Here is a 14,522-nt window from a genome sequence, read left to right as displayed (position 1 = left end):
TCTTTTCCTGTGGGGGCCAAGGTTCTTTTGTTGGTTGGTGGCATGTTTTGCATTATGCAAGGTTTTGGATGGTTCTGTAATTTTGGCGGGAACTGCTTTTCCATTGTTCTATTGTCAGTCATCAGCGAACATCCCCATTTCTGACCTTATATTGGAGGGAAGGTCATTGATGAAGCAGCTGAAGATGGTTGGGCCTAGGACACTGCCCTGAGGAACTCCTGCAGCGATGTCCTGGGGCTGTGATGATTGGCCTCCAACCACCACAACCATCTTCCTTTGTGCTAGGTATGACTCCAGCCAGTGGAGAGTTTCTCCCCTGATTCCCATTGATTTCAGTTTTACTAGGGCTCCTTGATGCCACACTCAGTCAAATGCTGCATTGATCTCAAGGGCAGTCACTCTTATCTCACCTCTGGAATTCAACTCCTTTGTCCATGTTTGGACCAAGGCTTTAATGAGGTCAGGAGCCGAGTGGTCTTGGCAGAACCCAAACTGAGCACCAGTGAGCAGGTTATTGGTGAGTAAGTGCCACTTGATAGCACTGTCAATGACACCTTCCAACACATTGCTGATGATTGAGAGTAGACTGATGGGGCGGTAATTGGCTGGATTGGAGTTGTCCTGCTTTTTGTGGACAGGACATACCTTGGCAGTTTTCCACATTGTCGGGTAGGTGGCAGTGTTGTAGCTGTACTGGAACAGCTTGGCTAGAGGTGCGGTTAGTTCAGGAGCACAAGTCTTCAGTACGACAGCCGGGATGTTGTTAGGGCCCATAGCCTTTGCTGTATCCAGTGCGCTCAGCTGTTTCTTGATATCACGTGAAGTGAATCGAATTGGCTGAAGACTGGTGTCTGTGATGGTGGGGACCTCAGGAGGAGGCCGATATCGATCATCCACTCGGCACTTTTGGCTGAAGATGGCTGCAAACGCTTCAGCCTTGTCTTTTGCACTCATGTGCTGGGCTCCACCATCATTGAGGATGGGGATATTCATGGAGCCTCCTCCCCCGTTAGTTGTTTAATGGTCCACCACCATTCATGACTGGATGTGGCAAGACTGCAGAGCTTTGGTCTGATCCGTTGATTGTGGGATCGCTTAGCATTGTCTATAGCATGCTGCTGACGCTGTTTAGCATGCATGTAGTCCTGTGTTGCAGCTTCCCCACGTTGGCACCCCATTTTTCGGCACGCCTGGTGCTGCTCCTGGCATGCTCTTCTACACTCCTTATTGAACCAGGGTTGGTCCCCTGGCTTGGTGGTAATGGTAGAGTGAGGGATATGCCGGGCCATGAGGTTACAGATTGTGGTGGAATACAATTCTGCTACTGCTGATGGCCCACAGCGCCTCCTGGATGCTCAGTTTTGAGCTGCTAGATCTGTTCTGAATCTATCCGATGTAGCACGGTGGTAGTGCCACACAACACGATGGAGGGTGTCCTCAGTGTGAAGATGGGACTTCGTCTCCACAATGACTGTGCCGTGGTCACTGCTACCAATACTGTCATGGGCAGATGCATCTGCGACAGGTAGATTGGTGAAGACCAGGTCAAGTAGGTTTTTCCCCTACTTGCTGGAGTAGGCCATTTGGCCCTTCGAGCCTTCTCTGCCATTCAATAAGATCATGGCTGATCTTCTACCTCAACTCCACAATCCCGCGCTATCCCCATATCCCTTAATTCCCTTTGTGCCCAAAATTCTATCGCTCTCTATCTTGAATATATTCAACGACTGAGCATCCAAAGCCCTCTGGGGTAGAAAATTCCAAAGATACACAACCCTTTGAGTGAATTTCTCCTCATCTCAGTCCTAAACAGCTGACCCTTTATTCTGAGTCTGTGACCCCTGGTTCTAGACTCCCCAACCAGGGAAAAGCTCCTTCCTGCATCTACCCTGTCAAGTCCTGTAAAAATGTTATATTGTGGGAGACTACGGTCTCCCGCGTAAAGAAATAGGCAACACAGCGAGCTACAAGAAATAGGTCTTTACTCCAACTCTCACAATACAGTACTGAATTCGTGAAGCCCGCGAACCTGTGATGACTCACGGATTGGTCACCTGCTGGAACCTGATTGGTTTTCCTTCTCTCAGCAGCAGGCAATTCTGAACATGCCTTATTCCTCTCAGCTTGCAACTGTCTTGCGGGGGGAGGGGAATACAGCAGTTAAGAGGGGATTATACAGGTTTATCTACATTCACACAGTGTTTCCCCAATGTGGCAATGCCACATACGCCCCCCCAGAATCCTCGTTAACTGTAAAAGTCAGTCTCTGCGGAGGTTTGACCAAGCGGCCGTAGCGGCTGTAGTAGCCATCTGGTGTGTGAGGAGGGCTGTCTGGGAGGTCGGCCGGTTGGTTCGTCGGCTGGTCTGGCGGCTGATCTGCCGGTGGGCTGGCTGGACGGGCTGCCGGCGAAGGTGGGGTGGCGGCCGGGAAGTAAGGTTCTGGCGTGTCTTGGTCCTCTTGAGGGGCCGCCGCAATGCGGGAGGTCTGCCCCGCTGTGGGGGAAGAGCCGGCCGAAACGGGAAGCTGAGGTCCAGGTGCGCCGGTTTGAGGCAGTCTACTGAAATAAGGTCCGGCTTCCCGCCGACGTCGATAAGAAAAGCTTTGTCCCCCGTCTCCAATACTGGGAAGGGGCCGGTGTATGGTGCCTGCAGCGGGCCTCTGTGCACGTCCCGGCGCACGAAGACGAACTCCACATGTCGTAAGTCTCGAGGCACGTAGGACGGCTGCGGGCCGTGTTGCGAAGTGGGCACTGGACGGAATTGCTGGGCCGCGTCCTGGTGCAGGGAAAGCTGTCTGGCGGCCGACCACGGCTCCGTTGTCAGGGGGAGGAAGTTGCCTGGTACTCTGAGCGGTTGGCCGTAGACCATCTCGGCCACGGAGGCGCGGAGGTCCTCTTTGGGCGTGGCGCGCAATCCCAGGAGAACCCAGGGTAGTTTGTCGATCCAGCTGGTGTCGGCCAGGCTGGCGCGGAGGGAGGCTTTCAAAGAACGATGAAAGCGCTCGCAGAGCCCGTTAGCCTGCGGGTGGTAGGCTGTTGTCCTGTGCAACTTGGTGCCGAGGCCAGCGATGATGGAATTCCATAAGTGGGCGGTGAACTGGGGGCCTCTGTCCGAGGATATGCCGGTCGGCACGCCGAACCGAGCCACCCATTTCGAGATGAATGCTCGCGCGACGTCGGTCGTGGTGGTGGAGGCGAGGGGAACCACCTCGGGCCATCTGGTGGTGCGGTCGACGATCGTGAGCAGGTGTGTAAAACCATGCGACGGCGGCAAGGGGCCTACCAGATCGACGTGGACGTGGTCGAAACGCCTCTTGGGCACTGGGAAACACTCCAATGGCGCCTTGGTGTGCTGCTGGACCTTAGCGCGCTGGCACGCCACGCATGTGTTGGTCCAGTCTCTCACATCCTTGTGGAGTCCAGGCCAGACGAACTTGGCGGACATAAGTTTCTGAGACGCATGCATCCCTGGATGTGAGAGGCCGTGGATGATGTCGAAAACTCGCTTGCGCCAGGCGGATGGGACGACCGGCCTAGGCGAGGGGACTGAGACGTCGCACAGGAGGGTTGTGCCGGCTGTGTGGAAGTGGATGTCGGCCAGGGTGAGGCTGGTAGTTGACATCCTGAGGGCCTGGATCTCCGCGTTGGCGGCCTGGTCTCTCGCCATGCTGGCGTAGTCGACGCCCAGGTGCACTGCGTGGAGCGAGGGTCTTGAGAGGCAGTCGGCCACCAAATTGTCCTTACCGGCGACATGGCGGATGTCCGTGGTGAACTCCGAGATGAAGTTGAGTTGGCGCTGTTGGCGCGCGGACCAGGGTTCGGTTACTTTGGCCATGGCGAAAGTGAGCGGCTTGTGGTCCACGAATGCGGTGAACGGCCGGCCTTCCAGGAGGAAACGGAAGTACCGGATTGCCAGGAACAGGGCCAGGAGCTCTCTGTCGAACGTGCTGTAGGCCTGCTCGTTCTTGCGCAGCTGTCGGCTGAAAAATGCCAGTGGCTGCCACGCGCCTTCGACCCACTGTTTCTGGATGGCGCCGACGGCGTAATCCGAGGCATCCATGGTGAGGGTGGTCTTGGCTCCCGGGATGGGGTGGGCCAGTAGTGTGGTGTTGGCCAAGGCTCTTTTGGTCTGGTGGAAGGCTGTCGCCATCTCGCTGGACCAGGTGAGTTGCTCTTTGCCCGTTTTGCCCCTGGTGGCTTCGTAGAGGGGGCGCATGAGTGCGGCGGCCTTGGGCACAAACCGGTGATAGAAATTGACCATCCCCAAAAATTCCTGCAGCGCCTTGACCGAGGTGGGCTGGGGAAAGTCCGCCACCGCCTGCACCTTGGAAGGTAGGGGAATGGCTCCCCTTGGCGAGATTCTGTGGCCTAGAAAGTCAATTTGGGCTGCTCCGAACTGGCATTTGGCCGGGTTGACGATTAGCCCGTGTTGGCTGAGGCGCTGGAAAAGGGAGCGCAAATGCGCGATGTGCTCGGCCTTGCTGGTGCTGGCCACGAGGATATCATCCAGATAGACAAACAGGAAGCTCAGGTCCCGTAGGATGGAGTCCATGAGCCGTTGGAAGGCCTGTGCGGTGTTCTTAAGCCCAAAGGGCATGTGCAGGAACTCGAACAGTCCGAAGGGGGTGATGACCGCCGTCTTCTGGACGTCTGCGTGGTGGACGGGGACCTGATGGTAGCGGCGAATCAGGCCGACCTTGGAAAAGACGGACTTTCCTGCTAGGTGTGCCGAGAAGTCTTGGATGTGCGGAATGGGGTATCTATCGGGCGTGGTGGTGTCGTTGAGCCATCTGTAGTCACCGCAGGGGCACCAGCCACCGCCCGGCTTGGGCACAATGTGGAGGGGGGACGACCAAGGGCTGTTTGAGCGGCGGATGATGCCCAGTTTTTCCATCGTGGCGAATTCTTCCTTGGCCACCGCCATCTTGGCTGGGTCCAGGCGTCTGGCTCGAGCGAACACTGGTGGTCCCGTAGTGGCGATGTGGTGCTCGACCCCATGCTTGGCTGCCGCGGCTGAGAAGGTCAGTTGTGTGAGCCTCGGGAAATCTGCGAGTAGGCGGGCGTAGTCGTCATGCGCCGGGGCAGAGCAGGACCCGACGAGGGCCGGGCTGTTGCTCTGCTGGCAGGCCAGTGAAGCGAAAGTTGCTGCGTCGATCAGGCGCCTGTCGCGGACGTCGACCAGGAGTCCGTGGGCGCAAAGAAAATCAGCGCCCAGCAAGGGATGTGCCACCGAGGGCGTCACGAAATCCCACGTAAATCACTGGCCATTGAAACAAACCTCGGCCCGTCGCTTTCCGAAAGTAGCGATGGCTGCGCCATTTGCCGCCATGAGGGGTGGGCCGCTGCGGCCTGCCTGGATGTCGAGCTGGGAGGCAGGAATTATGCTGCATTGGGCTCCGGTGTCGCAAAGGAATCTGCACCCTGAAAGAGAGTCGGTTATGTACAGCAGTTTACCTGCAGTGCCGATGGCCATCGTGGCGGCGGGGGTGCGGTCGAGCAGGCCTAGGTGGCGGCTCGGGACTGGTGCGTTGGGCCGAGTGGCCATCTTGGTTTGATCGAAAGAGCAGGGTGCTCTGCAGCGTTGGGCCTTGTGGCCGAAACGCACGTGGTAGTAGCATAGTTCTGCAGCCTGGCGTGGCGGCGCGTGCTCGGTGGTGTCGGGGAGCCTCGCGGCTGCACAGCCGAGTTGGGCGACAGCGAAGACTTTGTCCGCGGCGGCTGCCAGTTGTACGCAGTCCGTGATCGGGGACCCCGCGAGGGCAGTCTGTACCTGCTGAGGAAGTAGGCTGAGGAAAAGGGCCCGAAACAAGAAGCACTGCGATTCAGAGCCCAGGAGCGCAAGCATCCGGCTCATCAACTGGGTCGGGGTAGAATCGCCGAGGCCTGGTAGTGAGAGAAGCCTGCGGGCCCTCTCCTCCCTGGACAGGCCGTAAGCCTGCAGCAAGCGGCCCTTAATGGTTGAGTACTTGCCGGTCTGTGGTGGGTTCCCCAGCAGGTCGAGAACTTCGGCGGCGGTAGAGCTTGCTAGTGCTGAGACTACGTAGAGGTACCTTTCTTCATCATCTTGAACCCTGCGAAGGGTGAATTGGGCCTCCGAGTGCGCGAACCAGGCTGGTGCTTGGTGTTCCCAGAAGGTGGGGAGCTTCAAAGATGCGGCGCCGGCTGACATCAGGCTGCTGCTGGTTGCCATCGGGTCGTTGCTGGCCTCTGTAGGGCTGCGTGAGTCGGGGGCTTCAGCCGCCGACATTCGGGGTCACCAATGTGGGAGACTACGGTCTCCCGCGTAAAGAAATAGGCAACACAGCGAGCTACAACAAATAGGTCTTTACTCCAACTCTCACAATACAGTGCTGAATTCGTGAAGCCCGTGAACCTGTGATGACTCACGGATTGGTCACCTGCTGGAACCTGATCGGTTTTCCTTCTCTCAGCAGCAGGCAAGTCTGAACATGCCTTATTCCTCTCAGCTTGCAACTGTCTTGTGGGGGGAGGGGAATACAGCAGTTAAGAGGGGATTATACAGGTTTATCTACATACACACAGTGTTTCCCCAATGTGGCAACGCCACAATATGTTTCAATGAAATCACCTCTCATTCTTCTAAATTCTAAGGAATATAGGCCTAGTCTACTCAATCTCTCCTCACAGGACCATCCCTCCATCCCAGGAATCAGTCTGGTGAACCTTCGTTGCACTCCCTCTAAGGCAAGTATATCCTTCCTTAGGTAAGGAGACCAGAACTGTACACAGTGCTCCAGGTGTGGTCTCACCAGGGCCCTGTATAATTGTAGTAAGACTCCTTTACTCTTATACTCCAACCATTTTGTAATAAAGGTTAACATACCATTTGCTTTCCTAATTGCTTGCTGTACCTACATGTTAACTTTCAATGATTTGTGTACAAGGACACCCAGGTTACTCTCAATACCAACATTTCCAAATCTCTCACCATTTACAAAACATTCTGCTTTTCTATTTTTCCTACCAAAGTGGATAACTTCATATTTCTCCACATTATATTCCATCTGCCATGTTCCTGCCCTTTCACTTGACCTGTCTATATCCCTTTGCAGCCTAAGAACATAAGAAATAGGGGCAGAAGTAGGCCATACGGCCCCTCGAGCCTGCTCCCCATTCAATAAGGTCATGGCTGATCATTGACCTCAACTCCACTTTCCCACCCAATCTCTATACCCTTTGATTCCCCTAGAGTGCAGCTGGCTGACACATTTTTTTGTGTGTCAGAAACCCCACATTCGGGGAAACCCGACCATTTCCCACACAAGCCAAAAATCGGGCCCCTGGAATTCGCTGCCGACAGAAGTGGTGGAAGCGGAGACACTCAATGTTTTCAAGGGGAGACTGGATAGGTACTTGAGGGAAATAAACTTGCAGGGCTACGGGGATAGACCGGGGGAATGGGACTAACTGGATTGCTCTACAGAGAGCAGGCACAGACTCGATGGGCCAAATGGCCTCCTTCTGTGCCATTATGACTCTATGGGGGAAAAATTCAGTTGGTTTGCGCCTCCCTTTAGCGCCTAAAGAGGGCGCTAATGCGGCGCAAAGCAACTAGCATCCGGGCGCGGTGATGTCTGCGCTGCTCGCGAAATTGACCAGACATTTTGTGGCAGTGCTAAACAATACCGCCCCGATCTCCTGCGCCCGCAGATCTTTACATTATTTGAGCGTGCAACACCCTTGTGGCATCCCGGACTGGATATTGAGTGGCGCCCCCCTCCTTTCCACCTGGCGCAAGCAACGATAGGGAGACTGGAACGTTTCCCAGTCGCTGTGGGGCTGGGGGGGCATTATTTAAAGACGGCCTCTTCCTGGCTTATTCTGTGGTAGACATTTTTGCACCACTCATTCTGACAGAGAGAGAGATTCTGAGAGAGAGGAGAGATTTCTGCTTAGAGTCAATGCTATGTGAAGTAGTTTTGGCTACTGAGCATCGCTTTGCAGGTGCTTTTGTTTTTGACCTTCATTACTTTGATTGCCAAGAGACTGTGGGGGCTGTACTGATTCGGGGCGTTGTCCTGCACCTGCAGATTCGGAGGCCACAGAGACACAGAGAGAGAGTGGCAATCATGGCCAGATGGAGGAGGGCCAACAGGCCTCTGTACAGGAGAACTTACCCTCCCAGGGTATTTCGCCAACAATTCTCCTTCATTAATATGTCTGAGGAGCAGTGTTTGTGCAGGTTGCGCTTCAGCAAGGAGATGGTCACTGAGCTCTGCCACCTGCTGCAGCCAGATCTGCAGCCTCTACAGAGGATCAGGACGTCTGTCGGTGGCAGTGAAGGTCACAGTGGCTCTGAACATTTATGCCACCGGCTCCTTTCAAGCAGCTACTAGGGACATCGCCAATATCTCCCAGTTCGCGGTCCATTGCTGCATCCGTCAGGTCACAAGTGCCCTCTATAAAAGGAGACGCCAGCACCTCTCTTTCCCGATGACCCAGGCCAAACAGCATGAACGCGCATTGGGCTTTGCGAGGATAGCGGGCTTCCCCATGGTGCAGGGCGCCATTGACTGCACGCATGTGGCATTGCATGCACCGCATGAGAATGCAGAGGATTTCCGCAACCGCAAGGGATTCCACTCCTTAAACATCCAGTTGGTCTGTGACCACAGACAGCTGATACTCGCTGTCAATGCCTGCTATCCTGGCAGCAGCCACGATGCATTCATCCCACACCAGACTGCTGTGGCAGAACTTTTCCAGGCACTGCATCACCCAAGTGGATGGCTCCTCGGGGACAAGGGTTATCCATTGTGCACCTGGCTGATGACACCACTCCATAACCCCAACACCCCTGCTGAGCTGCGGTACAATGAGAGCCAATCCGCTACCAGGAACATCGTTGAGCACACAATCGGCATGCTCAAGCAATGGTTCCACTGTCTGGACCACTCAGGAGGAGCCCTGCAGTACTCGCCCGAGCGAGTCTCCCTCTTCATAGTTGTGTGCTGCATGCTGCATAACCTGGCAATCCTCAGGACCCAGCCAAAGCCACCAGGCCTTGGAGCACCACCGGAGGAGGAGGAGGAAGAGGAGGAGGAAGAGGAGGAGGATGATCATCAGCAGCACCAAAACGGGAGGGAGGCCCACAATGTTGAAACTGGAAGGGCCATCCATCAACTTCTGATAACAAGCCACTTCTAGGCCCCTGCTGAGGAAATGGCTTCTGCCATTGAGAACAACATGAATGAAACCAACCCGCAACCCTGTAGGTTTCTCAAAATTCCCACATTCCTCAAAAGTTATGGATAAAGGGACCCTGTATGGACAAGTTATTAAAAAGGGTACCCAAAAGAAAATGGCTTCTGAAACCTCATGACCAAGGCTTGCAGGATTTTAAAAGCAAGGCCCTGCAGAAGGCAGGCCCATTCAAATCCTGAAACGAAACCTAACATGCATGGATCTGTGAAAGACTTTGCCATTTTTTAAAGCCAGACAGCTAGGTAAACACAGAATATGCATTCTTCACCTTGGAACAGATCAAGTCAGGGTGGACCTAATCTTGAGGCCATTAACTTTTTGCATAAATAATCGGTAACAGCTCACAGGTAGCTACCAAGCCAGGAAAGACGATTAAATTTCATAAATAACAAACAGCCAGGATATCGAAGCCATTAAACAAGGAGACAACCGCCCCAAAAGTCGTTAAAGTAAATGACTGTAATCATTTTAGACGAGCCCGCCAAATTAAACAAAGAACTGACCTGATTTGGTGCGCAGATAATGGGTGAAGAACCGGGTACAATTGTAGGCCCACCGGTAGCTCTCGCTCTCTTGCCTCTTGCTCTTGCCTCTCCCGACAACGAGGACGCCCATTACAACACCGGGGGCCAAATGCGGGAGGAGAACGGAACCGAATCGAATACGCACAGGGCACATGGGGCTGCAACCAGGCAGACGAGACGAGACGAGATGAGCGGTAAAACCGATGGGCAGAGAAGGGCAGTGAAAAAGAAGCATTGGGGATGAGCAGGCATACACCCCGGCCTAGTTATAAGCTGGCGTTTGAAGCTTGGGTAGAAAAATCAATCGACAATATAAACCGCCAACCGAGCCCCAACCGCAACAAAACTGTCGGCGACCAAACCACCACCAGAAGAACAACCATTCCTGCAAGGTGAAGTACCCAACAAAAGACTTTACTCTAACGAAGGAAAAGAAGGGTACTTCGCACAGACAACTCCATCGCCGCGCCCTGTGACCACGTGACGAAGGCAGGCCCCAAAAGACAACAAGAGCGAACCCCAAAACCACAACTGGCTTAATCGACAGGTTTCGACCCATAAAAGAAAGCCCATTGGTGAGTATGAATTCCGAGCCCCTCATAGCTTAATCTAGTTAGGTATTGGGGGTGGGATAATGGTAAGGGGATTTTTAATGTGTTTGTTCCCTCGATGTGCCGTGTGTTCCCCATTCCCAAATAAGTGTAATTTTATATGCCTGTAATTATTCCAGTAATTCTCAGTGTTGTGATTTTATTGTGCCTTTAATAAAAATTGCAGTTTTCTTGCACCAATCCACTTGTCTATTTCTGTATCGCCGCCTGTACCTAAGTCCGGTGTCTAGAACCCAGGGGCGTGGGAGCGATTCGAACCACTCAGAGATAGTCAGGGGCAGAGCTGACTGGGCACACGCCACCCCCTACAGAAATGGCGACCGTGGCAGGACTCCGGCAACAGGGGTGCGATACAGTAGACAATGGTTCGGAAGAGCAAACCATGATGGACGAAAGGATTTCTGGTTATGTGTTCAGTAAGGTGAATATCACAAAGAAGTGGATCACCAATCTGTTAAAGGCTGGGCGCCCGGTAGATGCCGCAGCTAAGTGGACAGAAGGGAAGGAGCACAAGAAGTCCCTTGAGAAGGCAGTCTGGCTGATGTGCTTCAAGAAGCAGGTCCAGCTTTTGGACAGGCTCGTTGCAGCACAGGCAGCCGAGATAAAGGAGTCAGCCCTGGAGGTCCAGGACAAGGCTCTAGCAGGGGAGAAGTTACTGCTAGCATTGCAGGCCCTGAAATCAAATCAAATCAAATCAACTTTTATTGTCATTGTTAGTGCACAAGTGCAGTACAACGAAATGTAGGCTTGCGGCTCCCGAGATTGTACATTTAGATTAAGACATTTAAACATTCCACATACATTTGGCTTGTAATACATTACCATAAACACCACTCGGAGCAGGGAGCAGAGAGGAGGAGCCCGGTATAAAAACCGGCGACCAGCGAGGCCCGAGACCACTCGGTGCAGGGAGCAGAGAGGAGGAGCCCGGTATAAAAACCGGTGACCAGCGAGGCCCGAGACCACTCAGAGCAGGGAGCAGAGAGGAGGAGCCCGGTATAAAAACCGGCGACCAGCGAGGCCCGAGACCACTCGGAGCAGGGAGCAGAGAGGAGGAGCCCGGTATAAAAACCGGCGACCAGCGAGGCCCGAGACCACTCGGAGCAGGGAGCAGAGAGGAGGAGCCCGGTATAAAAACCGGCGACCAGCGAGGCCCGAGACCACTCGGAGCAGGGAGCAGAGAGGAGGAGCCCGGTATAAAAACCGGCGACCAGCGAGGCCCGAGACCACTCGGAGCAGGGAGCAGAGAGGAGGAGCCCGGTATAAAAACCGGCGACCAGCGAGGCCCGAGACCACTCGGAGCAGGGAGCAGAGAGGGGGAGCCCGGTATAAAAACCGGCGACCAGCGAGGCCCGAGACCACTCGGAGCAGGGAGCAGAGAGGGGGAGCCCGGTATAAAAACCGGCGACCAGCGAGGCCCGAGACCACTCGGAGCAGGGAGCAGAGAGGAGGAGCCCGGTATAAAAACCGGCGACCAGCGAGGCCCGAGACCACTCGGAGCAGGGAGCAGAGAGGAGGAGCCCGGTATAAAAACCGGCGACCAGCGAGGCATACCAACTCAGCAGCGGGGAGAGAGGTAAAAAGTAATCAGAGTGTGACGTCACCAGGGAGCAGGTAAGTGATTGGTTGGTGAGTATTTCTCTTTTTTAAACTTTAACTCTGTAGTTTATAGTTACTAGGGTCTTTTCTGGTATAGCAGGGACTGTTGGTAGACTATACAAGCGCCTTAGAGATATCTTTAATTGGTGATAGTAAATTAATTTAAATTAATTAAAGGGAAGGTCATGCCAGGAGAGCCCAGCCCCGTGATATGCTCCTCTTGCTCTATGTGGGAATTCAGGGACACTGCCGGTGCCCCTGATGACCACGTGTGCCAGAGATGCATCCATCTGCAGCTACTAGCAGACTGCATTGAGGCACTGGAGCTGCGGGTGGATGGGTTGTTGAGCATTCACGATGCTGAGAGGGTCGTGGATAACACGTTTAGTGAGTTGGTCACACCGCAGGGTAGGGCTGCACAGGAAGAAAGGAAATGGATGACCACCAGGCGGAGCAATAGAAGCAGGCAGGTAGTGCAGGAGACCCCTGTGACCATTCCCCTCTCAAACAAGTATACCGCTTTGGATACTGTTGAGGGGGATGACTCACCAGGGGAAGGCAGCAGCAGCCAACTTCCTGGCACTGGGGGTGCTCCTGCTGCCCAGGAAGGGAGGAAAAAGAGTGGGAGAGCAATAGTGGTAGGGGATTCTATAGTAAGGGGAACAGATAGGCGTTTCTGTGGCCGTAGACGTGAATCCAGGATGGTTTGTTGCCTCCCTGGTGCCAGGGTCAAGGATGTCACTGAGCGGCTGCAGGGCATTCTGGAGGGGGAGAGTGAACAGCCAGAGGTCGTGGTCCACATTGGTACCAACGACATAGATAAAAAGAGATGAGGTCCTGCAGCAAGAATTTAAGGAGCTAGGTGGAAGATTAAAGAGCAGGACCTCAAAGGTTGTAATCTCTGGATTACTCCCGGTGCCACGTGCTAGTGAGTATAGGAATAGGAAGATAGAACAGATGAATGCGTGGCTAAAGGGATGGTGCAGGAGGGAGGGCTTTAGTTTCCTGGATCACTGGGTCTGCTTCTGGGAAAGGTGGGACTTGTACAAGTCGGACGGTTTACACCTGAACCAGAGGGGGACCAATATCCTTGCGGGAAGGTTTGCTAGCACTGTTGGGGGGGGTTTAAACTAACTTGGCAGGGGGATGGGATACAGAGTGGAACTATAGTAGGGGGTGATTTACAGCCAAATACGGAGGAAAAATCAAGTCAGCCGGGAAGGCAGAGCAAATATATGAAGGCAAAAGGGAATATGGCAAGGCTGGAAGGCATTTATTTTAATGCAAGGAGTCTTGCAAATAATCACAGAATCACAGAATCACAGAAACCCCACAGTGCAGATAGAGGCCGTTTCGGCCCATCGAGCCTGCACCGACACATATCCCACCCGATCCCCGTAACCCCTACACCAACACATATCCCACCCTATCCCTGTAACCCCACGTATTTAATCCCCCTAACACTAAGGGTCAATTTATCATAGCCAATCAACCTAACCCGCACATCTTTGGGTGGATGAACTGAAGTTGTTGCTGAACACATGGGAGTACGATATTGTTGCTATCACGGAGACATGGTTGAGGGAGGGTCAGGACTGGCAGCTCAATATTCCGGGGTATAGAATCTTCAGGCGAGTCAGAGGGGGGTGTAAAAGGGGAGGGGGTGTTGCAATATTAATTAAGGAATCAATTACTGCTGTAAGGAGGGATGATATATTAGCGGGTTCCTCTAATGAGGCCATATGGGTAGAACTTAAAAACAAAAAGGGGGCAAGCACTTTGCTGGGAGTGTACTATAGGCCCCCGAACAGTCAGGGGGAGATAGAGGAACAGATATGTAGGCAAATCTCAGAGAAGTGCGAAAATAATAGGGTAATAATAGTGGGGGATTTCAACTTCCCCAATATTAATTGGGATAGTCAGAGTGTGAAAGGCTTAGAGGGTGCAGAATTCTTAAAGTGCATCCAGGAGAGCTTTTTGAGCCAACATGTAGAAAGTCTTACAAGAGAGGGGGCGGTACTGGACCTAATTCTAGGGAATGTAGTCGGGCAAGTGGTGGAAGTGTCAGTAGGAGAGCATTTTGGCGACAGTGACCATAATTCGGTGAGATTTAAGGTGGTCATGGAAAAAGACAACGACGGCCCGGAAATAAGGGTTCTAAATTGGGGAAAGGCCGATTTTAATATGATAAGGTAGGATCTGGCCAAAGTGGACTGGGAGCAGCTACTTATAGGAAAATCCACATCAAAGCAGTGGGAGACTTTCAGAAGGGAAATAGAGAGAGTACAACGCCAACATGTTCCTGTAAAGGTCAAGGGTGGGACCAACAAGCAAAGGGAACCTTGGATAACAAGGGATATACAAAAATGCATTAGGAAAAAAAGGGGGGCTTTTGGCAGTTACAAAAGACTAAAGACAGAGGAAGCCCTAGAGGAGTATAAAAAGTGCAGGGGCATACTTAAAAAAGAAATTAGGAGGGCGAGGAGGGGCCATGAAATAACACTGGCGAGCAAAATAAAGGAAAATCCTAAGATGTTTTATAATTATATTAAGGGCAAGAGGAT

At 53.3% G+C, this 14,522-nt stretch overlaps 1 protein-coding gene across 1 annotated transcript in view; it reads left to right on the top strand.

Moving 5' to 3' along the window:
* LOC147116111 (uncharacterized) overlaps positions 1 to 14,522 on the top strand; it is a 55,903-nt gene that overhangs the window by 18,619 nt on the left and 22,762 nt on the right. The window lies entirely within an intron of this gene.

This window comes from Somniosus microcephalus, chromosome 6, assembly GCF_052327205.1.
Source record: "Somniosus microcephalus isolate GS21.2 chromosome 6, FLI_Smic_1.0, whole genome shotgun sequence".
In the NCBI taxonomy this organism is placed as follows: Eukaryota; Metazoa; Chordata; class Chondrichthyes; order Squaliformes; family Somniosidae; genus Somniosus; species Somniosus microcephalus.
Note: the sequence above shows the minus strand (reverse complement) of the source record. Positions and strands in the feature narration are given on the sequence as shown.